The sequence below is a fragment of the Mobula hypostoma genome, chromosome 8, assembly GCF_963921235.1.
Source record: "Mobula hypostoma chromosome 8, sMobHyp1.1, whole genome shotgun sequence".
NCBI lineage: Eukaryota > Metazoa > Chordata > Chondrichthyes > Myliobatiformes > Myliobatidae > Mobula > Mobula hypostoma.
The window spans coordinates 135,758,444-135,785,167 of record NC_086104.1 but is presented as its reverse complement, the minus strand read 5'-3'; the positions used below and the strand labels follow the sequence as shown (position 1 = coordinate 135,785,167).

Below are 26,724 nucleotides of genomic sequence, written 5' to 3'. Positions count from 1 at the left end.
CTCGTTTCTTCTCCCTCTTCCTCTTCAGCACCATGGAACTATGCTCCAAGCCAGTGTCCCCCTCGGCGTGTCATCCCCTTGGGAGGACAACCCCTCAACAGTATCCAAAACGGTATACTTATTATTGAAGTGAATGGCCACAGAGGTTTTCTGCGCTTACTTCCTATTCACATTGACATTTCTCCTGACAGTCAGTCATCTTGCCTCCTGCAACTTTGGGGTGAATACTTCTTTGTAGCTCTGATCGATGATCACCTCACTCTCCCGGAGAAGTTGAGAACTTTACAGTCCTGCTAAAAATCCCTAACACGGTAGTCAGGGAGCTGAATCCAGATGCTTTCTTCGCAGATGTAATTCCCCGAGACTTCTGTGACTTCCAGGCCTACAACATCCGGCATGAGCAACATACATCAGACACTTTGTACAGTCGTCTGTACTTTTTAACAGGCTTCGCCGATCTGCGAGAAACTTCGAAGCCATGTACTGTTTCTGCCTCTGATTGGCCCTTCGAAATTACTGTTTGTTGTGCAGTAATCAGTTCGAATCACTCCAGGCAGGTTCAGACTCCATCATTTACAAACCTGCAAGTTGTATTCTATCAGCAACATCTCACAAATAACTTCAGTTTCGATATTATCTCTCGTCCAGAAAATTATATGAAGCAACATTGATTTACTTAAAAACACAGAAAATAAAGCAACTTCATCTCAGAAATGGTCCCACAAACTGCAGCCTCCAAGCACATGGCTGGAACTAAGACTACCTGCTTACATTCGAATTGCATGTTTTCTTCCATCTTTGAAATGCACCATGAGAAACATTTTGTTATTATTACATTTTGATACATTCCATATATACTGGACTGGCCAAAGAACACTGAGGCTGTCTACAAGAAGGGTCAGAGCCGTCTCTATTTCCTGAGGAGACTGAAGTCCTTTAACATCTGTCGGATGATGCTGAGGATTTTCCACGAGTCTGTAGTGGCCAGTGCTATCGTGTTTGATGTTGTGTGCTGGGGCATCAGGCTGAGGGTAGCAGACACCAACAGAATCAACAAACTCATTTGTAAGGCCATTGATGTTGTGGGGATGGAACTGGACTCTCTGACTGTGGTGTGTGAAAAGAGGATACTGTCCAAGTTGCATGCCATCTTAGACAATGTCTCCCATCCACTAAAGGAACGCAGTCATAGGAGAAAAATGAGTACAGAGGAGAACTCAGCACACAGCCTTGAGGCACACCGGTTTTCAGGGTAAGAGTGGAGGAGGAGAGGTTGTATAAACTGATTGGGGTCTGTTAGTCAGAAAGTCCAAGGTCCAATTCAGGTGGGATGAGCTGATACCAAGCTGGCGAAGTTTGGCGACCATAGTGGAGGGGATCACAGTATTGAATGCCGAACTAAAGTCAATGAACAGGATTCTGCCTAAGCACATCTTTCCCTCTCCACCCCTCTCTGCTTTCCGCAGGGATCGTCCCTTCCGCGACTCTCTGGTCAACATGTCCCTCCCCACAGATCTCCCACACGGTACTGGTCCCTGTAAGCGTAAGTGCTACAACTGTCCCTACACATCCTCTCTCACCACCATTCAGAGCCCCAAACAGCCCTTCCAGGTGAGGCAACACTTTACTTGTGAGTCCACTGGGGTCATGTATTGCATCCGGTATTCCCGGTGCATCCTCCTCTACATCGGTGAAACCTGACAAGATTGGGGGACCGCTTCGTCTAGCACCTCCGCTCCGTCCGCCACAACAGACACCCACTTCAACTCTGCTTCACATTCCCATTCAGATATATCCATACATGGCCTCCTCTGCTGCCATGATGAGGCCAAACTCAGGTTGCAGGAGCAACAACTCGTATACTGTCTGGGTAGTCTCCAGCCCTTTGGTATGTACATTGAATTCTCCAACTTCCGGTAATTCCCTCCCACTCGCTTCCCCCATCCCAGTTTCACTCTGCCCCCTCCCCCAACTGCCTATCACCTCCCTCATGGTTCCGCCTCCATCCACTACCCATTGTACTTTCCCCTATTCCTTCTTCACCTTTCCTGCCTATCCTGTACCTGCTTCCCCTCCCCCACCCGTTTATCTTTCCCCTTACTCGTTTTTCACCATGCACCTACCAGCCTTCTCCTTCTCATCTTCCCCCCCACCCACCAGCTTCTGGTAGGGCCCCTGACCCCTCCCTCTTCAGTCCTGACGAAGGGTTCCGGCCCAAAACGTTGTCTGTTCTTTTCCACAGATGCTGCCCAGCCTGCTGAGTTCCTACAGCGTGTTGTGAGTGTTATTCTGACGTAAGAGTTGGGGCGCCCCAGGTGAGTCAAGGCAGGGACAAGTGCCGTGGAGATGGCGTTCTCTGTTGACCTGTTGATGCGATACACAAATTGTTGGGGGTCCAGGGGAGTGGGCAGACAGGATTTCAGATGTGATAGAACCAGTCTCTCAAAGCACTTTGCAATGATGGGGGTGAGTGCAACTGTGCAGAAATTGCCATCCCTTATCCCATCCCTTACGTAACTGCCTGGCATTTTGATATGGTGCTAAAATCCTAGCTATGATTTTCTTTCATTCACGACTTAGTGATAGCTAATTGTTTCCGCTGTGGGTCAAGATTGTTCACGATTTTCCATTTACTGCATTCATTCATATATGGCAGCATAAATCATGTTTTCATTAGCCTATTCAGACGTAATCGGATGTTATTTACCTTTTTCTAAAACTTTTGTCTAATTTATTCTTGAGATCCCCAAAACCTCTCCAGCATTCCCACAACTAGCTTTAATAATTAAAGTATGATCAATTCAACACTGCATTTAAATACCAGTAATTTCTTTCATTGTTTTTTTTTTCGTTTTAAGTGCTTTGTTACCTGGAAATAAAGTGGCCCTGCCACAATTGTGAGGAAGATGTTAAACAACAAATAGAGCATGTTCGCCTGGATAACAGTGGGCACAGAGTATAATTGTTGGGATGTCACGGTGCACCTTAATAAAACATTAAGTATCCACATTTGTTGACATGTCTGCACTTATGTTTCCCATATTAGAAGAAGAATATGGATACAGAAAGACCTGAACGAAGAGGTTCACTAGGTTTTTCCTGAATTGGACAGTTATACTCCCAGTGAAAAGTTCGATGAAGTTTTAATACTGTGGAGTGATCTGATCAAATTTCTGACAGACATCGATAAGTTTTTAATAGTTTCAGATGGTGATGATTTTATTACGGAGATGGTGGTAGGTGCTTTATACGTGCTGCCACGTAACAGCGTAGTGCAATTGGTATGAATTGTGTGCACAATATATGACGGAAAAAAAGCCTGTTTGCATTTACCCTATCGATACCCTTCATTATTTTGTATACCTCTATTAAATCTGCCCTCATTCTCTTACATTCCACAGAATAAATTCTTAACCTCTTATATTGCATATATAATAGATTTGTGATAGAGCCACCTGTTAACTCCGATCAATCTATCAATCTTATTCAGGGTAATTTCAACACAGAAGGCTTGTTCCGCCTTACATTCATATTAGGTATTACGTCATCTATTTTTAAACCTGCTGGCTCATCCTCAACTATATCTACTGTTTCTCATCGCCTTGCCATATTAGTGTGAAACAGTGACAACAGCTCTAACAAATCGACCGGCAAGGACGTTGGTGCCTCCCGGATTCAAGGGCAATCTGTCCCTTTTGTACAGTGCACATATGCACCACAAGAGGTCACAACGATGCACATATCTAAATCCCTGCACTTGCTCCATTTGCACATCCATGATGGGGTAGATGGTCAAGGACAAATGACAGACACTGGAGGACATAACTCTAAATTTAGAATCGGTATATATATATGTTTAATATGCACGAGGTCATGATTTTATCACACAGAGGATCATATGTTTCTGGACTCAATATGATGTGTCTGAAAACTGGTGAGGTTGAAATTCACTGGGATCAATTTAACATAATAAAGTGTCGGCGATGAATGGAGAATATGTGCCGTAGGCTCTAAGTGTGATTTAATATTCATGTTCTGATCATCAGCAAATGCAAATATCTCTTCAGCAGTTTACTGGTAGAGTAGAACACTGTTATGCATAAGAACGCTGACTAATAGAATATATAACAGTACTATTAGCTTACGGATTATTTCATTTTATTAAGATGACGTTGGGTAACCTACAGCCATCACATCAAGTCCTTGGACCAAATCCACATACACTGCCTCCAGCGCATCCTGGGAACTACCTGGCATTAACGGGTGCCTCACACTGAAATACTTGTAAAGATCAACTGCAGAAGTATTGAAGCTATGATCACCCAGCGTCAGCTGCGGTGGCTGGGCCACATGATAAGGATAACCTCATGTTCGCTACCCCACAGAGAGTTATACGGCCAGATACATCATGATCGACACTCAGCTGGAAGGCCAAAGAAGCGCTTTAAGTATCAAATGAAGAATGCTTTAAGGAAGTGTAAGATCAGACCCGAGGACCTGGAGATGGTTGCTGCTGACCGTACCACTTGGTGACAGCTGTGTAGGGACGGGGTTCGTATTCTGGAGATGGAAAGAACAACCATAAGACAGCAGAAGAAAGCCAGGAGAAATGCAGCCATGGTTGCCACCACTAGCACTAGCACTACTACATATACATATCCCACCTGCAACAGAGCTTGTGGGTCCAGGATAGGACTGTATAGTCATCAAAGGTCGCACCGTTAAAGGAGTGGATGTCGTCATCGGATTTTGATGGACAACCGAAGAGAAAGAAAGAAAGTAAGAAATAAAGAACGAGCATCTCTGATAAGTAGATCAACTTTCATGGTTCTTGAAAAAATATAATACTTGATTTATCCCTTATTTATCATAGGAAAGGAATTCATATTGAAGCTCTTCAGTTGATTAAAAAAACAACAGTGTGCAATTTGAACAGGGAGATGGGTATGCAATGAGAAGGGTGTCTGGGTAATGGTAGATGGTTTATTTGAAAGAGGGTTTTGTGTATCATATATATCTGGCACGAACTAGCTAGAAGAGGCAAAAATAAAGTGGGATCAAGTGCTATGTGAGGTCTGTTCCTCTCGTGTGGGTTTGGAGTACACCATGAGCACAAAGAGCATTGCAGATTATCGCAATAGAGGTGGAATGAAATAGACAACTAGAAAGGGCAAATGAAATACAATATTCGGAAGTGTATGGTTATGCACTTTGGTGGAAGAAATAAAAGGGCAACTGATTATTTAGATGGACAGAGAATTTAAAATATTGAGAGGGAAAGAGATTTGAGAGTCCTTGTGCAAGATGCACTATAGGTTAACCTGCTGGTTGAGTCGGTTATGAAGAAGGCGAATGCAATGTTGGCATACGTTTCTAGAGGTATAGACTATAAGAGCAGGGATATGATGTCGAGATTCTATAAGGCACTCGTGAGATGAAACTTTACGTATTGTGTGCAGTTTTGGGGTCCTTATTTTAGAAAGGCTTTAGTGACATTAGAGAAGGTTCAGCGAAGATTCACCAGAATGATTCCAGGAAGGAAAGGGATATCGTACGAGGAACGCCTGGCAGCTTCTGGGCTGTATTCCCTGGAGGTCAGGAAATGAGGGGGAGTCTCATAGAAATATTCTGAATTTTAAAAGGCCTGAGCAGATCAGATATGGCAAAGTTATTTCCCATGGTAGGGGATTCTAGGACAAGAGGGTGCGACTTCAGGATTGAGGACGTCTTTTTAGAACTTAGAAGCGGACAAATTACTTTAGTTAGAGGGTGCTGAAATTGCAGAATTTGCTGGAACGATCGGCTATGAATGCCAGGTTATTGGGTCTATTTAAGGCAAAGATAGATACAGATGAAGTCGGAAGTTTATATACAACTTAGCCCAAGACATTTAAACTTAGTTTTTCACAATTTCTGACATTTAATCCTTGAAAACATTCCCTGTCTTAGGTCAGTTAGGATCACTACTTTATCTTGGGAATGTAAAATGTCACAGAATAATAGTAGAGAGAATGATTTATTTCAACTTTTATATCGAATCTGCTCCACCATTCAATCATGACTGATTTAATTCTTCCAGTCATCCCCACTCCCCTGCCTTCTCCCCATACCCTTTGATGCCCTGGCCTATCTATCTCCGCCTGAAATGCATCCAATGACTTGGCCTCCACAGCCGCTCATTGCAACAAATTCTACAGATTTACCACCCTCTGACTAAAGAAATTTCTCCGCATCTCTGTTCTAAATAGGACGTCCTTCAATCCTGCAGTCGTGCCCTCTTGTCCTAGACTCCCCTACAAAGGAAGTCACCACAAACTCACTCAGTGTGCTCCCCAATCAGATTCCCTGAATAAAACATGAGATCCAGAATTTTCTAAGGGGCAGATCAAAGTCATTCAATTCTACAGACCAATGAAGTGACAGAAGTTGCAGGTAGCCATCTCATGGGCGAAGTGGAGATTCTAAACAAACTTGAGTCAATGAGGGATGTTCGGCAGCTGTGGCAGGGCTTGAATGATATCACCTCCTACAAAGTTAAATCAAACAACATGGGAGAGAGAAGGGCTTCACTTCCAGATAAGCTCAATGTTCTGACCATAAGAACATGGACGAACCATCACATAAGTCCAGATCTCCCAGTGATCCCTCGATCTCAGTATCTGAAGCTGACATGTGGGCTGCTTTCAGGATGGTAAATCCATGGAAACCATCCATACCGGATGTGGCAACTGGCCATATACTCACTGGTTGCTGTGTTCACCGAGATCGTTATCCTCTTGCTTCAGCAGTGTGTGACCTACCTGCTCCATGTGGCTTCAATAATAACTATGAAGGGCATGGTGACCTCTCTCAATGACCATCGCCCTGTAGTAATTACATCCAAAGTGATGAAGTGTTTTGTGAGGCTGGTGAAAAAACATATCAACTTCTGCCTGAGAGGTGACTTGGTTCTGTTCCACTTTGCCTACCGGAGAAACAGGTCCACAAAAGATGTCATCTCATTGTCTCCTCACTCAGAGTGGAACATCTTGACAGCCGCAAAGATGCATTTATCAGGATGCTCTTTATCAATTACAACTCAGCATTTAGTACCATCATCCCTTCAAAACTAATCAATACGCTCCAAGACCTGCCACAATCCCATCTTGTGCATTTGTGTCCTGGATTTCCTCTCTTGTCGACCCCAGTCAGTTCTGATTGGTAACAACAGCTCCTCCATGAATTTATCTGAGGGAATCAAGAACTTTAATTTCATTCCTCTTCTGTGCATCTTTTGGAGGAAGTGCAATCACTAAAGAGGCACAACATACCATGTTCCCCTGCATATCTGCACTGATGCAAATACCACTGTCTACAGATTGATGCACAGCAACAGAGCCAGTTCTATTCGCACACCCACCTCTTCCAATGATATTCTTTGCCTAAACATCAATTCACTGTCCAGGATAGAGATATGCAGCACATCATGTACTTTTCATATTCACTGAGTCCTCCACTCTTCAGATATATGTTCACCAGGCATACACAGGCTACAACTATTCGCTGACTTGGCTTACTCCTCTCTACATCACCACAGAAACACAATAAAAAGTAAGATTTTCAGATGAGGAGACGAGAAAACAGTTAGCAATTCAATCCAAAACCCTTCATCAGGGCTGCAAAGGGGAAGAGAAGAAACCAGAATAAGAAGGTAGTGGTGGCGGGGGGCATGGGGAGGAGTACAAGCTGGTAAGTAATAGGTGAAGATTCAAGACTGAAGTTTATTTACCACGTGTACGTCAGCGCATACAGTGAAATATGTTGCTTGTGTTAACAAACAAAACACCCACGAGTATCTGGGAGGGGTAACCTGTCTGTTTGCCACACCAGGATACTTGCATGAAACGAGGAGGTGGTGAAGATGAGTGGGTGGAGAGCAGGCTGAAGTGAGAGGTGTGAGGAGATAGGTGGAAGAGCTAAAGGGTTTCAGAAGAAGGTATTTGATCAGAGCAGTGACATGACCATGAGTGAAAGGCAAGGAGAAAGGGCACGAGAGGGATGTGAGGCAGAGCAGAGGGGAGGGAAGAGTGGAAAAGGGAGTCACGTAGAGACCTATCCCTGCGTAAAGTGAGGGGCGGGGTGTGGAAGGGAGGGAAGCATGTGTTCGGTGGTAGAATCCTATTGCAGATGGTGGAAATTACAAGATTTTTGTGCAAGATGTAGAGTACAGTGGGGTGGGAGGAAAGGAGAAAGGTAATTCTATAATTCATCTGCATGCCACTACTACTACTACTACTACCAGGTCGACTCAGGCCAAGGGAGGCGGCGTTGGGCACGATGACGTACGCTCCACTTCTTCCTCACCCTCATCAGTGTGTTCAGTTCATCTTCATTAGCCATGCCACTGTCTTCTAGGAGCATGTTGACCATAGTCTTGGAACGACGCCCAGGGTTCATCCTCCCATGCCTGGGCTCCCATATGATGACTAGGCTGGCAGGTTGCTGGGGTGGCATAGACAGTGCCCTGCTAGTTGAGTCTATTCGCTTCGATTGTTCATGCTGGACGAGCGCATACCCAAGCAGCTCCTTTTTAGGGAATTCTCTGCTGGAAGACTCTCGCATGGAGGGCAGAAGAAACGTTACAAAGACACACTAAAGGCCTCCCTGAAGTCGCTTGACATAGGCACGGCCACCTGGGAAACGCGGGCACAAAACCACCCTACCTGGCTCAGCCTCATCCACAAGGGCTGTCAAACTTACGAAGCAAGGCACATTGCTGAAGCACACCATAAGTGCAAGCTGCGCAAGTCCAAAGCCACCAGCGCAACAACTGCAGTGCCTATGCATGTCAGCCCAACATGTGCCAGGACATTTCAAGCCCGAATTGGCCTGATCAGTCGGCTTCGGACACACCGCATCTAATCTCAAAGTGACTAATGGTGTCAACATCCATTGACAACAACAATGGAGCGATCTTCCAACTCTATAACTACTATTGTAGCAGAGAAATGGGGGACAGCAATGTGCAGGATATGAAAGAGATTCTGGTGAGAGCAGCATCGATAGTAGAGGAAGGGAAACCCTTTTCCTTACAGGAGGACATCCTTTAGAACCTTTTTTCATTTAGCCAACTAGGGAATCAATTCACTGGAATTGGTGTGATGTAATGATCTGGAGGTGATTAGGGAACTAAAGTTAAAGGAACTCTCAGGAAGCAGTGATCACAATATCATTGAGGTCAGCTTGAAAGTCGATAGGCAGAAAGCGAAGTCTAACATAACAGTATTTCAGTGGAATAAAGGAAATTAGAGTGTTATGAGAGAGGATTTGGCCAAAGTGAATTGAAAGGAGATGCTGGCAGGGATGATAACAGAGCAGCAATGGCTTGAGATTCTGTGAAAAATGAGGAAGGTGCAGGTTAGATGTTATCCACAAACAAAGAAATACACAATGGCAAAATAGTACAACCATGGCTGACAAAGGAAATCAAAGCTAATGTAAAAGCAAAACAGAGGGCATACAACAAAGCAAAAATTAATGGGAAGAAAGAAGATCTGGAAGATTTTGGAAACCTACAGAAAGCACCTGAAAGAACTACTTGGAGGGAAAAGACGAAATATGAAAGCAAGCTAGCAAACAACATCAAGGTGGAGAGAAAAAGGTGTTTTTTTTTTTCCAAAGTATTAAAAATACAAGAGATGCGAGTAGATACAAGTCTGCTAGAAATGAGGCTGGAGAAATAATAATGGAAGACATGGAGATGGCAGATTAACTAAATGAGTATTTTGCATCAGTCTTCACTGTTCAAGACACTAGCAGTGCCAGGTGTTGAAGTGTGTGAGGGAAGAGAAATGAGTGCAGTTACTATTACAAGGGAAACAGTGCTTAAAAAGCTGAAAGCCCTAAAGGTATCTAAGGCACCCGAACCACATGACATGCATACAAGGGTTCTAAAAAAGATAGCGGTTGAGATTAAAGAGGCATTGGTAATAATCTTTCAAGAATATTTGGATTCTGGCATGGTTCCGGAGGACTGGAAAACTGCAAATGTTACTCCACTCTTAAAGAAAGGAAAGAGGCAGCAGAAAGGGTATTTATAAAGATCAGTTCGCCTGATCTCAGTCGTTGGTAAGATATAAGTTAAGATGTTAAGTAGGATAAAGACAGCATGGTTTCTTGAAGGAACATCATGCCTGACGAATATATTGAAATTCCTTCAGGAGCCTACAAGTAGGATGAATAAAGGAGATGCAGTGTATGTTGTATATTTGGATTTTCAGAAGGCTTTTGACCATATATAAGGATGCTTATCAAGGTAAGAGCCCATGATATTCCAGTAAGGTACCTAGCATGGTTAGAGGATTGGCTGGTTGGTAGGAGGCAATAAGTCGAAATAAGAAGATCCTTTTCTGGTTGGCTGTCAGTGACTAGTGAAGTTCCACAGGGTTTCATTTTGGGGCCACTTCTTTTTATGCTGTATTTCAGTGACTTAGATGCTGGAAGATAAACTTTATTGCCACATTTGTAGATGATACTAAGATTGGAGGAGGAGCAGTAATGTTGAGGTGTAAACTTAAATTCGCCAGATCAATAACCACATCACACATTTCTTTACATCATCCTTTCACCAGTTTATTTGTTCGAGCTCAGCCGGCGAGAGGCTCCGGAGCCAAAACACCTAGAGTAGTGGTCGCCAACTGGTCAATCGTGATCGACCAGCTGATCTTTGGAAATTTTCCCAGTAGATCCCAAAAAAAAAGAAAAAGAAATGCACAAATACTGTTGTAACGTGAGCATTACAAAAATAAGTAATACTAATTAGATAATGGTAATATAGAAATACTGACACTACTGAAAGCTGTTTGTTAAGAGAATCTTAGTTCCTTTCTTTCTGCCCAATGTGCATGTCTGTAACTCCCCCACTATGCACCGCAGTAGAAAGGACCAGAAGTAAAATCCTGCAAACCGGAAGCAACTTTTCTTTACAAACTGCTTTCCGCAGCGGGTGTATTGCTATTTTACCATTATCCTAATTTGTATTAATTTGTCTTTATAATGCTCACATTACAACACTTCTCCTCCTTTAAATTCCAATATTCTCCAAATGTAAATAACCGGGAAACAAAAAACAGTGCTGTCATTATCTTGCATACCTCTGAAACTTATACTACTGTCTCAGTAACAGTCTAGGAATACAAAAGACACGAAAAAACATGGCAGATTCAACATTCAGTCTAACAAAGGAAGCCGTCTATTCAAATATTCAGTTTACAGCAGGTTTGCAAAAGTGCTGTGCTGCCACAGATGAAAATTAGGAAATCTAAGTACAGGAGCTGTCTTAATTACAGACACCTCACAGACTGTCTTAAACTGGGTGTCTGTAATTATGAGCCAAATTTCAAGACTAGCAGAAAGTATTTAGCCCCAGTCATCACACTGAGTGCAACAGTCAATTTTTATTCATTTATTTTTCGTATTGAAATAAAATTAAATAATTAAGCATAGAATTAAAGGTGTTGTAAAGTGAGCATTATAAAAATAACTAATACTAATTATGATAATGGTAACAAAGCAATACCTCCACTATGGAAAGCCGTTTGTAAAAAGAGGTTGTTTCAGGGTTGTGGAGTTTTACTTCTGGTCTTTTATGCCCGGTGTGTATGCGTGTGACTAAAAGATTTAGATCGATCGATCTTGCCTCTCACTAAGGCCAAGGTAGGGGATGTTGGGCTTAAAAAGGTTGGGACAGTTTTCCCCCTCTCCCTGGGGGCTCATATTGGACCTCTGCTGTAAGGTTACAATAGTTTACTTCAGAAAGAGCCACAGTCCATTCAATATAAAGAGTTGTTTTCTTTTAGTTACAAAGTACACGCACAATAGTACACAGTTTTAAGGGAAGGAAGTAATTACCCTTGCAGTGTTATCAGACATGCACACATCTGTTACTTTACAGAGACAGTTCTGCCCTTGATTAAAACAAAGAAGTAGTTTAACTATTTCATAACTTCACAGCTGCGCAAAGTAGAAACAAGGGATGCAACTTATGCTCTACAGAGTACAATGTCCTTGAAGGTCATTAACCCCTGAATCCCCAATATCCTCAAAAACTTCATCATTCCCTCCTTTTTATCATTATATGATAAACTTTCACAATTGGTGGTTACTTCTAAAAGATACAAAACATGGCCAAAGGCATCATAAAATGCAGACACCAATCAAAATTAATACAAGCAGACTTCTGAAACGCAAAAACAACCCCTATCAACCAATACATTTTCCTTTAGACCAAGAGAGTCCTCCAAATTAGTTCCTTCAATAACACGTTTTCAGCATTTTCGATTGCCCCTCCACAAACGCAGCAGGTAGCTTATGGTACACAGGGGCCAGTGCTGCAATATGGCAGATGAATACATCAAGGAGCATTGGCTCAAAAAGATCAGTTTCTTCTGAAACCAGAGTTTTTTTTTTGCCAATACCACTTCCTTTGCTGCCAGGGCTCTGTAGGAAGTAGACACTAGGATATATAGCCGGGATCTTTCAAGTCAATGTTGTCAGAAGCCTGTGGCACCAAGCTTAGAACTTGCTGCACCAGCTCTTGTGTCTCAGTCAGGTTTTATGTTAAGAAAGGTTTCACAATAGCAGTGAAAAGTTGTAGTTGAAAATGTGTGCTCTCATCATGGAATCCTTCCAGCAAGCTCTCTAATACCTCATCAGCTTTGTCAATTCTTTCTGCATACTCTCCACCTATCCATATTATTGTTTCTCTTACTTCTGGTTCATCCAATAAGTGCAGAATTTCACAAAGTGTTGCAATAACCCTTTCATACTTGTTTGGGTATTTACGGAAAATGTTCTTTGTTACCACAATAGCTTCTTAGATGACATAGTTTACTTTTTTTTTCTGAATGAGGTCCAGTAGCGTACTCATGCAGCATTCTGCTGATTGCACAACTTTAATTGCACGCACAGCTTTTTGTACAAAGTCAACCTCTACTTTGGTGGCATATTTCTTCAATTCTGCCAAAACCTGTCCAATGTTGGCTTGAGAAGCCAATCATAATATCCAGTTTTTCCAGTTTCACTCATATTGGATCATTGTATTTTACAAAAAAAACCTTTGTTCCATGCTTAAGATTCTCAGACCTTTTCTGAATAATTAGGTTGATATTCCGGAGGGCAACATATTGGGATTGTGCTTCTGCAGGCAACAGCGTTCGCAGTGTGGGAGCCAGTTACTTCAACAAAGTGCCATAGTATTCCAAGTCCTTTGAAATCAGTTCCGTGAATTTCATCAGAACCTTTACAGCCAACAGGACAACAGCTGAGTTGGTGTGAGCTAAACGTGACGTCACACGCTGATTTTAATTTGTAAAAACAAACAAATGCTGGAAAGGGGATGCCTTGTGATTCCAGAACTACCCCCTTGCCTGGTGGACCTTTTTCTTGTTTCCAACTTGATTTCATAGAATTACCTAGAGTACATTGTTATAAGGATTGCTTAGTGATAGTAGATGTCTTTAGCAGATGAATTGAAGCTTTTCTATAACTAATTATACTGCTATGCTGTTGTGAAAATATTGCTAAAAGAAATAATTCCTCACTGTGGACGTATAGAATTGATAAGCTCAGACAATGGGCCACATTTTGTTGCTAAAATAAATGAGGAAGTCTGTAAAGAACTTGCTGTAAAACAGCAGTTTCACTGCACCCATCATCCGAAAGCAGCCAGCCTAGTGGAACGAGCCAATGGCACCTCGTAAAATAAGTTGGCCAAACTTACACAGGAAACTGGATTGACCTGGATGAAGGTTTTACCCTTAGCCCTATTCTATATGAGAATCACGCCATTAAGTAAGACGGGATTATCACTTGCAGAAATTATCAACGGGAAGTCTTTGAGAACCTCATGGGGAACCGAACCTTGTTTGCCGCTCCTCCCTGAGAGTTTACCTGCAAAATTAGATATGCATACCTTGGGGGAGGAGATGGGAATATACTTATACAAATTAATTAAAACTCTCCAAAGCTTGCATTCACAGGTACGCCAGGCCTATCAAGAGGATGAAACCCAGCCTACAGTTTGCCCCACGATTGAGCCTGGATATTTTGTCCTGATCAAAAACTGGGACCGAGGGAAACTCGGATCTCAGTGGAGTGGACCACGCTCACCATGACTGATTCTAAATATTTCACAACAAACAAAAAAGGAGAAATCTTTGAAATCAAAGCAAAACTCAACAGTGGCAAGGAGAAAAAGAAAGAAGCAGTGAAGAAAGCAATTGTGTCAACGACCGTTGGCAAAGATGTCAGTGCCCTCTTTCCTGATGCCGTAAAGGGTATGCAGACAGACAATTTGGAGAAACTGGTGTACCTCTGTCTAATGAACTATGTAAAGAGCCAACCAGATACGGTAATTATGGCTGTCAACACCTTTGTTAAGGACTGTGAGGATCTCAATCCACTTATCCGAGTGCTGGCCGTAAGAACAATAGGCTGCACTCGTGTGCATAAAATTACTAAGTATTTGTGTGAGCCTCTGCGAAAATGTCTAAAGGATGAACACCCTCCTGTACAAAAACTTGCTGCTGTCTGTGCAGCCAAGCTACATGACATCAATGCACAGATGGTAGAAGATCAGGGATTTCTGGACACTCTAAAGGATCTGATATCTGACTCTAATCGAATGGTCATTGCAAATGCTGTGGCTGCTCTGTCAGAGATTGCAGAATATCATCCAAACAGCAACTTGTTGGACCTCAATTTTCAGACAATCAAACAAGCTTTTAACAGCCTTAAATGAATGTACTGAATAGGGCCAGATATTTATCCTTGATTGTTTTGCCAATTATAGCCCAAAGGATGACCGAAAAGCTCAAAGCATCTGTGAGCATATGACAACACATTTATCTCACGTCAACTCAGTTGTTGTCCCGTCGGCTGTAAAGGTTCTAATGAAATTCATGGACATAATTTCAAAGGATTGAAGATTGGATTGTGTGACGTGCTGCACCGTGTTCACGATCGTCTGCAGCTTCTTTTGGTCTTGGACAGCACAACTTCCATACCAGTTTGTGATACACCCTAGAAGAATGCTCTCTACGGTGCAACTGTAAAAAATAGTGAAGGTTTCAGGGGACAGGTCAAATTTCTTTAGTTTTCTCAGGAAGTAAAGGCACTGGTGGGCCTTCTTGCGCCTGAACTCTGCTTGGTTGGACCAAGTAAGGTCATTTGTGATATCGACCCCGAGGAACTTAAAGCTTTTGACCTGTTCGACTTGCATACCACCGATGTCAATTGGGTCGTGCGATCCGCTACTCCTTCTGAAGTCAACAACCCATTCCTTCATCTTGCTGACGTTGAGGGATAGGTTATTGTCTTCACACCATGCCACCCGGTTCTTAATTTCCTCTCTGTACTCAAACTGATCATTACCTGAGATATGGCCTACAATTGTTGTGTCATCAGCAAACTTATATATTGAGTTTGATGGAAACTTGGCTACACAATCATGGATGTACAGTGAGTACAGCAAGGGGCTAGAGTACACAGCCTTGTGGGGCACCGGTGCTTAGCGTGATTGTAGATTAGAGCTTGTCCCCTATTTTAACAGCCTGGGTCCTGTCTGTGAAGAAGTTGAAGATCCAGCTGCAGATCTGAGTGCTAAGGCCCAGCTTCCGGATCAGGATTCAGTTTATTTCTACAATGGTATTAAAGGCAGAGCTGTAGTCAGTGAAAAAGAGCCTTACGTAAGCGTCTTTACTCTCCAGGTGTTCTAAGCAGGTATGTGGGGCCAGAGAGATGGCATCTGCCATTGACCTGATGCTCCAGTAGGCGAATTGCAAAGCGTCGAGGTTGTATCTGTGGTTGATGTATGCCAAAACCAGTCTCTCAAAGCACTTCATAGCAATTGATGTCAGAGCGACAGGTCAATAGTCATTCAGGCATGCCACCTTGCTCTCTTTCGGCACTAGGATTATCGTTGCCTTCTTAAAACACGAGGGGATCCTAGACTGCAGCAAGGAGCAGTTGAAGATGTCAGCAAACACTCCAGCCAGCTCGCTTGCTCAGGCCTGCAGAACGCTTCCTGGGACGCCATCTGGGCCCTTCGCCCTCCTTCGATTTATCTTCAGGAAGGGCCTTCTAACGTTCTCCTCAGTGACGATGAATCTCGAACCACCAGTTCCGGTTCATCCAGAGGGAGCGGAACTATCCTCTTTTGTTTGAATCTTGCGTAGAATACTTCAAGTTCGTCAGGAAGAGAAGCGCCAGTTAATCATATTCCCAGCATTTTCTTTGCGCCCAGTGATCTCATTTAGACCCTGCCATAGTCTACTGGCATCCCTTTGGTTAGCCTGGGCTTCCAACTTGGCTCGATATTTCCTCTTGGTGCCCTTAATGGCTTTCCAGAGTTCACGCCTGGATTCCATGTAGCGACTTGTATCCCCGAACCTAAAAGCCGCAGCTCTAGCCTTCAAAAGGGACTTGACCTCATAATTCATCCAAGATTTCCGGTCAGGGAATACCCGGATCACTTGCAAGACACACAGTCCTCCGTGCATTTCCAAATAAAGTCCATGACAGCTGAGGCATACTCATCACGGTCAGCTGCCGAGTCCTTGAATACTAACCAGTCCACCCTTTCAAGGCAGTCACGGAGGTCCACCCAATGCGACACTACTTTTGACACGTGACCTCCTGCTTCAGTTTCTGTTTCTAAGCCGGGAGGAGAAGTACAGCCTGATGGTCCGATTTTCCGAAGTGAGGTCGTTGGAAGGAACAGTAGGCATCCTTGACTGCTGTGCAGCAGTGGTCAAGTAAATTTGGGTCTCTAGTGGGGCACGAGCCATGTTGGTTTAACTTTGGCAGAGCCTTTCTGAGGGTGGCCTGGTTAAAGTCCCTGGCTGTAATGAGCAAAGGCTCCGGATGCCTGGTCTCAAGTTCACTGATGTTGGCATACAGTATGTTCAGAGCACATTCCACGTCCGTCTGGGTGGGGGGGCGGGGGAATGTAGACCGCTGTCAGTATGACTGAGGTGAATTCCCGTGGCAGATAGTAGGGACGATACTTCACCGACAGCTGTATCAGGTCCGAGCTACGGGAGCTTGTCAGTGCCACTGTATCCGAGCACCACCCAGTGTTGATCAGTTGGCAGACACCACCTCCCCTCATCTTGCCTGAAGACGCCATGCGGTCCATCCGATGGATTGAAAATCCCTCCGGTCGGATGGCACAGTCGGGGGTGGCAGGGGAGAGCTAGGTCTCGGTGAAACAGAATACACAGCAGTTCTGCATCTCCCTGCAGTACGTGAGTCTCCTTTTAAGATGATCCACCTTGTTCTCTATGGCATGCACATTAGCTAGTAGGATGGTGGGCATAGGGACCCTGAACCCCTCAGCTTCAATCTGACCAGCAGCCCAGCTCTTTTCTCACGCTTGTTCACTAGGTAGTGCATCTTTCCTGGTCTCCATCGATGCAGTGTGTTGTTGTCAGCTCTTCGATGTTGGCGGGTCACGTCGTCGTGCACTCCTGGTCGGGCCGAGTAACAGGAGAGGCTCTGCTGCCACTACCAGTTGCCGAGGGTCTGGGCTATCAATTGGATTGGGCCCTGAAGCCGACACTTAATCCCGGATGGCCAGGCTCCTTGCTGAAATAAGTCCTTAAACCAATTCACGGTTACGGAGGCCTCCGTTCCAGCCGAGCCTCGGGCTCGATTTCCGAGGTCGGCAGCGGAGGCCTCACTTCCGGCAGCTGTAGATGTCCACCAACGGGGCTTTACAGTGGTCACTCCGGGAAGCGTCTGGGGCATCTTGAGGTCTCCGCCGTCACTTCTGTGTGGTCGTCTGCTCCGGAGAGCTGCTGGTCGGAATGGGCCGTGACTCCAAGCGCTCCGGCACGGTAGCAGACCACGGGTGTCCAGGAACGTGGTGCACCTCGTTGGTCAGGCCCAGGTGCGGTCTGGAGTTTAAGAAGCAGATCTGGCGCGATGGTCCCCAGCTCGGTCAGTAGCTTTGTCAGGGTGTTGCTGATCTTTATCATGCTAAATTGAAGGTTTACAAGGGTTTCTTGGGTATAGGATAGTGAAGAGGGCAGTTTGCTCTGGAGAGCATGCGCAAAGACGTCAGTTACCGACACCATCTTTAACGTGTAACAATGATCCAATATAAGTGAAATTCGAAAAACAGGATATTATGATGCGACTGGCTTCTCAAGCCAACGTTGCACAGGTTTTGGCAGAATTGTAGGAACATGCCGCTGAAGTAGATATTGACTTTTTACAAAAAGCTGTGCGTGCAATTGGGCGATGTGCAACTAAAGTTGAGCAATCAGTGGAACGCTGCTTGAGTATGCTACTTGATCTTATTCAGATAAAAGTAAACTACTTTGTCCAAGAAGCTATTGTAGTAATAAAGGACATTTTCCATAAATACCCAAACAAGCATGAAAAGGTTATTGCAACACATTCTGTAAATCTGGACACACTGGATGAACCAGAAGCAAGAGCAGTGATGATATGGATAGTTGGAGAGTATACAGAGTATTGACAATGCTGATTAGCTATTAGGGAGCTTCCTGGAAGGATTCCATGATGAGAGCACAGGGTTTCAACTACAAGTTTTGACTGTTATTATGAAACTTTTCTTTAAAAAAAACACAACTGAGACACAAGAGCTGGTGCAGCAATTTCTAAGCTTGATTGACTTGAAAGACCGTGGCTATGTATGTGTGTGTGTGTGTGTGTGTGTATATATATATATATATATGTATATATGTGTGTGTGTGTGTGTATATATATATATATATATACATACTGACCCCTCACCCCTGTGTACCCTAAGCCACACAGTGCGTTTGTGGAGGGGCAATCGAACAGACTGCAAATGTGTTCTTGAAGGAACAGAGTAGGAGGACTCTCATGGACTAAATGAAAATATACTGGTTGATAGGGAAAACAACAGGAATTCGGCAGATGCTGGAAATTCAAGCAACCCACATAAAAGTTGCTGGTGAACGCAGCAGGCCAGGCAGCATCTCTAGGAAGAGGTGCAGTCGACGTTTCAGGCCGAGACCCTTCGTCAGGACTAACTGAAGGAAGAGTGAGTAAGGGATTTGAAAGTTGGAGGGGGAGGGGGAGATCCAAAATGATAGGAGAAGACAGGAGGGGGAGGGATGGAGCCAATAGCTGGACAGATGATAGGCAAAAGGCATACGAGAGAATCATGGGACAGGAGGTCCGGGAAGAAAGACGGGGGGGGGGGGGTGTTCAGAGGGACAGAGGGAGAAAAAGGAGAATGAGAGAAAGAATGTGTGTATAAAAATAAGTAACAGATGAGGTACTGGTGGAGGTGGGGTTCAGAGGGACAGAGGGAGAAAAAGGAGAGTGAGAGAAAGAATGTGTTTATAAAAATAAGTAACAGATGGGGTACAAGGGGGAGGTGGGTCCCCACCTCCCCCTCATATCCCACCTGTTACTTATTTCTATACCCATCAGGAAGGTTTCAAAGCTCTCCGCTTCTTTTTGGATTCCAGACCTAATCAGTTTCGCTCTAACACCACTCTGCTCGTCTAGCGGAATTAGTCCTTACTCTTAATAATTTCTCCTTTGGCTCCTCCCACTTCCTCCAGACTAAAGGTGTAGCTATGGGCACCCGTATGGGTCCTAGTTACGCCTTGCCTTTTTGTTGGCTTTGTGGAACAATCTATGTTCCGTGCCTATTCTGGTATCTGTCCCCCACTTTCCCTTCACTACATCGACGACTGCATTGGTGCTGCTTCCTGCACGCATGCAGAGCTCGTTGACTTTATTAACTTTGCCTCCAACTTTCACTCTGCCCTCAAGTTTACCTGGTCCATTTCCGACACCTCCCTCCCCTTTCTAGATGTTTCTGTCTCTGTCTCTGGAGACAGCTTATCCACTGATGTCTATTTTAAGCGTACTGACTCTCACAGCTATCTGGACTATTCCTCTTCTCACCCTGTCTCTTGCAAAAACGCCATCCCCTTCTCGCAATTCCTCCGTCTCCGCCGCATCTGCTCTCAGGATGAGGCTTTTCATTCCAGGATGAGGGAGATGTCTTCCTTTTAAAGAAAGGGGCTTCCCTTCCTCCACTATCAACTCTGCTCTTAAATGCATCTCCCCCATTTCACGTACATTTGCTCTTACTCCATCCTCCCGCCACCCCACTAGGAATAGGTATCCCCTGGTCCTCACCTACCACCCCACTAGCCTCCAGGTCCAACATATTATTCTCCATAACTTCTGCCACCTCCAACGGGATTCCACCACTAAGCACATCTTCCCCCCCCCCGCAGGGATCGCTCCCTATGCAACTCCCTTGTCCATTCGCGTTCCCCCCCATCCCTCCCCACTGTTCTCCCTCCTGGCACTTATCCGTGTAAGCGGAACAAGTGCTACACATGCCCTTACACTTCCTCCCTTACCACTGTTACGAGAATACACATAAAATTAAGATGTTTGCTGGCCTGGGTTAGCATCAGTGACATCAGCAGTTGGTCTGCCACCTGCCTCAGGGGAAGGAGAGATAAGGAACAATGGAGCAGTGTCTGGAGATGTGTAATGAAGGGACATGGGAGAGAGAGCTGTCTGGAGCGGCTCCCCCCTTTGAACCCTGAACTGTTTGAAGTGATGGACAGGCGATACCCCAGCAGGGGGATAAAAAGGGACAGGTTCGCTAAGACAGACACACACGCCACCCGAGGTAACGGGACCCTGGAAGCGGTGCGCCTCTCACGAGTGGGTGAGAAGTATCAGACAACGACCAGGGTGGAAAGGTACTATCAGCGGGAACCCGGTGTGTGTCCGCCCTTGCCTGGGTGCCGGGTTCACTGCAGAGGATCGACCGCATCTGGAGGAGGGGTCACAGTCGGTGACCTCAGGTGACATCACCAAGGACCCGCCCAAAAGTTGCTTGTGAGCAATCTCGCCGGTCTGTGAGTGAAGCAGTGTTCTGAATGATCAGTTGTTCCTGTTCTATCTCTCTCTTCCCCCACGTTGTCCATCGCCATGGCAACGATTACTGCGAACTGAACTGGACTGAACTTTGAGTCATTTTGAAATTTGGTCATTTACCCCTAGACAACGATAGAGCTTGATTGATGCTGTTATCTTAATTCTGTGCACATGTGCGTTTATCATTGCTGAACTGTTGCATTTATTATCCTTTCGATTACTGTGTTGCTTGTTTCTTTAATAAAACTTTCTTAGTTCTAGTACGCCAGACTCCAACTGAGTGATCCATTTCTGCTGGTTTGGCAACCCAGTCACGGGGTACGTAACACCACCATTCAGGGTCCCTTACCACCATTCAGGGCCCCAAACAGTCCTTCCAGGTGAGGCAATACTTCACCTGTGAGTCGGCTGGGGTGATATACTGCGTCCGGTGCTCCCGATGTGGCCTTTTATCTATTGGCGAGACCCGACGCAGACTGGGAGACCGCTTTGTTGAACACCTACGCTCTGTCTGCCAGAGAAAGCAGGATCTCCCAGTGGCCACACATTTTAATTCCACATCCCATTCCCATTCTGACATGTCTATCCACGGCTTCCTATACTGTAAAGATGAAGCCACACTCAAGTTGGAGGAACAACACCTTATATTCCGTCTGGGTAGCCTCCAATCTGATGGCATGAACATCGACTTCTCTAACTTCCGCTAAGGCCCCACCTCCCCCTCGTACCCCATCCGTCACTTATTTTTATACACACATTCTTTCTCTCACTCTCCTTTTTCTCCCTCTGTCCCTCTGAATATACCCCTTGCCCATCCTCTGGGTCCCACCCCCCCTTTGTCTTTCTTCCAGGACCTCCAGTCCCATGATCCTCTCGTATCCCTTTTGCCTATCACCTGTCCAGCTCTTGGCTCCATCCCTCCCGCTCCTGTCTTCTCCTATCATTTTGGATCGCCCCCTCCCCCTCCAACTTTCAAACCCCTTATTCACTCTTCCTTCAGTTAAACCTGACGAAGGGTCTCGGCCTGAAACATCGACTGCACCTCTTCCTAGAGATGCTGCCTGGCCTGCTGCGTTCACCATCAACTTTTATGTGTGTTGGTTGATAGAGGTTGTTTTTGCATTCCGGAAGTCTGATTGTATCAATTTTCATCATTGTCTGCATTTTAAGATGCCTTTGGCCATGTTTTGTATCTTGTTGTAGAAGTGACCACCTGTTGTGAAAGTTTGTCATGTAATGATAAAAAGGAGGGAATGATGATGTTTTTGAGGATATTGGGGATGCAGGGATTAATGACCTTCAAGGGCTTTGTACTCTGTTAGCCTAAGTTGCATCCTTTGTTTCTCCTTCGCACAGCTGTGTGGTTGTGAAATAGCTAAACTACGGTTTTGTTTCAATCAAGGGCAGAACTGTCTGTGTAAATTAACAAATGTGTGCATGTCTGATAACACTGCAAGGCTAATTACTCCATTCCCTTAAAACTGTCTATACTGGTCTGCAAATACTTTGTAACTAAAAGAAAACAACTCCTTTTATGGAATGGACTGTGGATATTTATGTGTATAAAAGTAAACTATTGTAACCTTACTGCAGAGATCTGGTACGAGCCCCCAGGGAGAGAAGGGAAATCTACCCCTCTTGGTGTTTAAGCTCCGGACCCTCTTGCCGGCTGAGCTCGAACAAATAAACTGGTAAAAGGATAACGTAAAGAACTGTGTGATGTGGTTATTCACCTGGCGATTTTAAGTTTGCAATAGCAGTATTATTAGTTGTAGGCACAGCTTCAATCCATCTGCAAAAAATATATCTACTGTCACTAAGTGATACTTATAACACCGTACTCTAGGTAATTCTATAAAATCAAGTTGCAAACAAGAAAAAGGTCCACCAGGCAAGAGGATAGTTCTGGAACCACAAGGCATTCCTTTTCCAGCATTCGTTTTTTTTTCACAAATTAAGTCAGGGTGCCACCAAGATTGTAATAATGTATTAACCATTCCCTCCTTGCACAGCTGTGTACAATTATGTACATAATCTATCAAAACAGGTAAGAACACAGAAGGAACACGGGTGTGAACCAGCTCCCGCCACTGGACTATCCTTATAGCCCATTTGTGTCCATCATTTGCATTCGCTGTCAGGGGCGTCCCCCTGAAACCTAACTATTTCCCCTATGTCTGGCATACCCGTCCTTAGACTTTGTCTGATAGGAGCTGGCTGGGTTCCCAAGGAAACTAAAAGAGTGGGATTCAAGGCTGTCTGTTTGGTGCTGCACCGGCCCCAGCATTACCATTTAGATATCTCATCAGATTCCCCAGTAGAGGCTGCACATTTAATAATAGCCAAAACTTGCGGTAGCTGTAGAGCGGTGAGCAAGTTGTTTACAAAGATAGCGTTACTAATGGTTTGGCCAAAGGAAGTCAGGAATCCCGTAAATCCAAATACATAACGGGAGTCTGTCTAAAAGTTCACACTTTAGTCTGTTGCTAGGATACAGGCACGAGTCAGAGCAAGCAGCTTGGCCTTCTAGGCGGAGACTGCTGTTTCAAAAGAAGCCTGCTCCATTACTTCACTGTTCCTCATTATCCCATAACCAGAACATAGTTTCTCTCGCTGGATCCACAAAAGAACTTCCATCCTCATAAAACGTTGCCTCGGGCTTGAGAGGGTACTACAGAAGGGATGGAAGTGTCAGTCCTTCTTTTACGGTAATCCGGATAGGGAGCAGTTGGTGCGGCCAACTTCATTGTCCTGAAATTGTCCAGAGATGCGGTGCAAATCCTTGGGTTCAGTCAATATTAAAAGAGTGTCTTGTGAGTCTCCTTTCAGCAGCCCATGGAGCAAGATGCATGTTAGCGCTACTCCTTCCTTTTACAACTTACTTTCCACTGTTTTCCATTCCTGGTTTTGTTTAAACTTTGCAGATTTATTACTTTTAGTGAAGGATTTATGATTTAATTACGATGGCTGGAACCCGAACTGGAATTGAATTAAGAGGTGGCAAAATTGTTTCCGAAGCTGAACAAACAATGGAGTCAGAGGAAATCTCTACTTCAGAAAAAATGTTTTCTTTGATGCAAGATATTAATACTAAGATCGGAATAGCGGACACCAAGATTGATAAACTGACGAATGCTAATGAAAAGCTTGAAGAAAACCGTCTCTGCTGTCCAACAATCTTTGAGGAATCTGGAATTTCAATATGAGACGCTTAAAAAGGGCACTAACAGAATCGGAAGAGAACAGGAGACAGTGAATCAAGTGATTAAAGAACAAGAATTAAAGATACCTTCTATGGAAAAGAAAACGGTTGAGGTTTCTTCGGAACTATTTAGAATTGAGAAGGAAACGATTGATCTGGAAAGCAGAAGTCGTGGGATGAATTTAAGCATACTGGGTTTGTCTGAAAACATGGAAGTGGGTGAGCCACTGAAGTTTTTTATGAACATGCTATACTCACTTTTTAGTGAGATACTCAAAGCTCCTCCGATGATAGATACAGCTCACCGAATCCTCTGCCCAAAGCCCTCTCTTGAGATGAAACTTCACCCTGTGATTTTATGTTTGCATTACTTTACTGCTAAAGAAGCAATCCTTCGGGATTCTCAGAAGAGGGGGAAGCTAATTTATAACGGAGTAGAAATTCGTATAGTTGAAGATTTTGCCCCAGAGGTTTATGCAGAAAGAATTAAATATCGGGAAGTGATGGCTGAACTTTATAAGAAATGTCATCCCTCCCTGCGTAATCCAGCTCGTTTGAGAATTTCTCTGCCTAACGCTCGCCCAAAATGGATTGACTCCACAGAAGAGGCTTGGAAATTTATAAAGGAGTTTAAGCCTGTTTTGCAAGCAACTTAAACACTTAATCCTTAGCTGGGAGTCGTTTGTAGCTGGATTGTAGAAAGTTTAATCTATGTTTTATGTCTGCCCAGATATCATTTTGGCTGTATTAGTTTTTCCTTCAGGTTTCACTTTTCTGTTTTTATATCTTAATTTGTTTCTTGTTTTTCTTTAGCTTGATCGTTTTTCATTTTTCTTTTTCCTTTTTCTTAATAAAAATATTTAGAAATGTTTGCTTTAATTCTCAATAGTCTTGGATTTATTATATGTATATGTACTTATTTTTCTCTTGATTTGTAAGAGTTTAACACTAGTCATAACATATTACTTGGTTGGATCTATCTTTTTTGAAAAAATAATTATTTTTTATCAAATGAATTTAAGATGACCGCTATTAACTATGTTTCAACCTTTGTTAGACATAATATTAAACTATTTGGAATCTGTTTATTTCTTCATGAATGTGTTGTGTCTTTAGTCAGTTAACGTATAACTTTCTAAGAAGGGTCTGCCTGGTGGAGACGGGTTAAGGGATCTTAGTTTAGCATGCTGTCCATCTATTGGATGGTTCTTGGGCTTTGGTGAGAGGGGGTGGGGCTATTAGTTTAGGCTTTTTGACTGGGCAGTCCTGAGAGGTTATCCTGTCAATCATGTTTTTTTTTTCTATCTGATCGAATCTAATTTGTTCTGTCCTGCGGGTTTGGTCTGTGCTGGCACATTAACTTATTTTATAAAATCTTAAATTAAGGGTTATTATGAATGTTAATAAAATTAATATAATCTCTTGGAACCTGAATGGCTTGAACCAATCTATTAAGCGTAGAAAGATCTTCCAGAAATTAACAAAACTCCAAGCTGATATTACTTTTGTGCAAGAGACGCATATTTGTGGGGAGGAGGATGAAAACTGTTCTTTTTTTTATAATTTTGGAGGGGCTCTCAGCTTCACTCTTCATCAGTAACTAAAATTAAGGGGTATCTATTTTTATTGATCTTAACATCCCTATTGTGCATTTTAATACTGTCACTGATTCGGTTGTAAGATTTTTAATTGTTACTGGTTTGTTATGTGGTCAAAAGGTGGCTTTGTTGTGTGTGTATGCACTTAATATAGATAGCATTGGATTTTTAAAAAAAAGTTATTTTCTGCATTACCGAATTTAAATGAGTGTCAGTTGATTATGGGCGGTGACTTTAACTGTTGTCTCAATCTTTCGATTGATAGGTCATCAACCAATCCGTGGCTTCCTAATAAGGCTACGACTTGTATTAAATCTTTTATACTGGTAAACGGTTTGGTTGATATTTGGAGATTTCTATATCCTAGTGATAAGGATTTTTTCTTTTTTTTTCACGTTAATTATAAATATTCAAGAATTGATTTTTTTTTGCCGGATACGGGATTGGTGCCTTTTCTTGCCGACTGTGCGTATGACCCTATTGCGCTGTCGGATCATGCGCCCATGAAACTAATACTGAAGTTCGCTGATAATATACAGAATGCATCCGAGTGGGGATTTAATGCTACACTGCTGCATGATTCAGCATTTGTAAGTTTTATTAAAGAGCAAATTTCTCTATTTTTTTGAATCAAATACAACTGGCGGTATGTCAAATTTGGTTACTTGGGATGTGATGAAATCTTTTCTTAGGGGACAGATAATCTCATATTAAGTAGCTTTAAGAAGGAAAACTAAAGTGGAACATTTAGTGATTACTAACAGGATTAAAGAAATAGTTAAAATGTTATTCAGTAACCCCAAGTGAAGATCTATATAAGGAAAGGCTGGAACTTCAAACACAGCATGATCTGCTTTTGACTTTTCCCATTGAGCAGCAACTTTTGAAAACTAAAAGTCAATTTTATATACATGAGCATAAGTCAGGTAAATTGTTGGCCGGTCAACTTAGAGCAACTCTGACTGGAAGGCAGAT

The 26,724-nt window shown here is 43.6% G+C and overlaps 2 pseudogenes; one reads left to right on the top strand and one right to left on the bottom strand.

The window, feature by feature from the left end:
- Positions 1-12,291: 12,291 nt before the first annotated feature.
- Positions 12,292-13,691, bottom strand: LOC134351214 (AP-1 complex subunit beta-1-like; annotated as a pseudogene).
- Positions 13,692-14,149: 458 nt separating this feature from the next.
- Positions 14,150-23,888, top strand: LOC134351213 (AP-1 complex subunit beta-1-like; annotated as a pseudogene).
- The last annotated feature ends 2,836 nt before the right edge of the window (positions 23,889-26,724 follow it).